Here is a 2,718-nt window from a genome sequence, read left to right on the forward strand (position 1 = left end):
TTTTCAAACTTGTTAATTTGTTTTAGAGAAAAATAAAAAGTTGACTCAAGTCATGTTTGTGCGTTTTTATTTGTTGAGATCCTTTCAGCCTCTTGATTCCGTGTCGCGGATTCGAATCCTGATTGCGTTGTCCTGCCCTTTGTTCTTGTTTCATCACTGTAGGTTTGTCACTTATTCAGAGGATATGTGGTTGCCATTGCCATGAAATGCGCTTCAGCTCCTTTGGGACGCCCGCACTCCTTCTCTACTGTTCTACTTCAAGTGCGGCCCACTCGTCGGACATCCTGAAAGAGAGGATCACTAGATGGCGTAGTCAGCCATGCAATTGTGACCCCTCCTTAATGTGTAACCTTTCCACTTCTGATTTCCGAACACATCGACCACTGGTGAGTAGCCAATCCACCGACCAAATTCTTCGTTTGTAATAGTATCAGGTCAGCGTACTCCGATGATACGAGGCAAACAGATGTTGAAGAAAGTTTGGAGCCTTCGAGCCTTTCCATGGGCTGCTCTCATATAGTAACACAAACAATTTGATCTTGATGTTAAGTCCTGGTGGTTTACCGTGAGTACCTGTCGTATAAATATAACCCCACAGTCTTCTTAAGGCGCGGCCCGCTGTGACAAGGACAACGGTACCAGTCTATACCGAGTGCATAGCTCAGCATTCGTACCGGTAGATGCAAGACCTACCTAAATCTTTTCCGTACATTGGAGTACGGCACCTGTGTTAAAACGCAACACCATGTTTGAGGCTCAAGGGTCTCTTGTCCGCTTGGACGTAACCACAACCCTCATGAAATTTCCACTGGGAGGCCAACCGTTACAACCGAGCTGAAAGTCATGAACCAGGAATTCTCTTGAAACATGTAAATTCAGAGGAATATGCCAGTTCGCATGGTACCAGTATACCCTTGGGAAGGTTTCGTGACCAAAGCCACTTCAGATGGGCTCCGTGCAGACTCGGGTCTGATCTTCCTTTCCGCAACCTTGGAGTACCTGATCTTGGTGCTGAGATAACTGCATTTCCTCATTGAAGACAAGGCAGCGAAAACAAATCAATCGTTGTTACTGCGTCGGACAACATCCAGTTCGATACCACCGTCGGCAGAAATTATACTTCTTATCTATACAAATTGATCGATACCCTTCTCATTATTACAAATAGGGAGAGTGCGATGTCCCGTCAGACTGAGACCTTGATTTTATTGGTGTTTATCTTCAGTCCAACTCTACCTGCCTTTCTTCCCAAATCCAGAGCCATTTGGACAGCAAACAGATGTCATCAGCGCAGTCGTGGTTTTTGAAGAAAGACGCCATCGTTCACTGAAATCTTCAACGTCCTCCGTACAAAGCAGCATAAAAAACGAAATAATATCGGCGACAAAATGCAACCTTGGTGGACTCCGCTTTGGACCTCAAAATCCTCTGAAATTTTACCTCGGTGCGGCATTTGGCGCCATCATATGTCGCTCTAATAATGACTATTAGTTTCTCCGGAATGTCTCTCCTGCGTAGAGCCCTTCAGATGCACTCTTTGTTCACGCTATTGAAAACTTTCTCGAAATCGATGAAGAGCAGATGAAGCGAAGATCTAAACTTCGCGCATTGTTCCAAACTTATCCGTAGGGTGTTGATGTGCTAAATGCAGGAGGGTACGGAACGGAAACCACCCTACTCTCTGCCAGTCAAACTTTCAAGATGTTCTTTAATACCTTCCAGAATTATTTTAGCTACTATCCTAGCAAAGGGAGGGAGATACCCCACCATTCATCGCACTCAAAACGGATGCCCTTCTTTGCGATCGTAACAATTATCCACTTCTACAACTCTTTACGTCGGTATACACTTCATCTTCTGTTCCCCTGACCCACGCAATAACAAATTTCTTTTGGCTTAACTTCACGGGATTTCGCTCGGTATCGGAGTTCGAAAGTGTCAGACCCGCCATCACTCGCTCCGCTTCCACGTTTCCGCAGTCGACCAAATCTTATGACACCCCTTCAGAACGTAGACGACGACCTACGTAACACCCGAGAAAAGAGCAGTTCTGCTCATCGATATTCTCACGCGGGTTACTCAATGTTGAATTTGAGAGGTCGAAGCTCTTCAACACTGCGAGAAGTGGTGATGCAACGCGCAAGCGAACGTAAGTGACCATCAGATGGTGATTTCTTTCGGAGCCGATGTCAGCGCCTCTCTTGTTATACACATCCAGGAGACAACTCCTAAATCTACTACTGATTACAAAGCGGTCGATTTGATTGCTCGTATGGTGTCGTTCAGTTGAAACCCAACTGACCTTAAGGCGCTCTGTGCTCGAACAATGTGCCACTTCAGTTACCAAAGTACAAAAGCACATCGCTACTGCTGTCGAGGAGCGTGCACACATTCCAGAAGTCCTTTTTCGATAGGTAAAGATTGTTACCGTGAAGTCAGCGCCTATCCGAGGCGTTGTTGACGGTTCGATAGCAATAAAGTTTCAAAATTTTTAGGCTGCTAGACCACAAATTTCTATCCCTTTTAGTTGCCTCTTACAACAAGCAGGCAGAACTTTTAGTGTATTCTTAATCCCCAACTCACAAGCCTTTTTTTTAAATAAAACGAGTAGACTCTTACCACTCAGAAGGAGCATCTCCATAAACACCAGGACTGATAGATATCAGGACAGAGTGGGCAACCCAAGAGCCGCGCCTCAATGACATATGAGGTATCGTA

The sequence above is a fragment of the Hermetia illucens genome, chromosome 4 (genome assembly GCF_905115235.1).
Source record: "Hermetia illucens chromosome 4, iHerIll2.2.curated.20191125, whole genome shotgun sequence".
Taxonomy (NCBI): domain Eukaryota; kingdom Metazoa; phylum Arthropoda; class Insecta; order Diptera; family Stratiomyidae; genus Hermetia; species Hermetia illucens.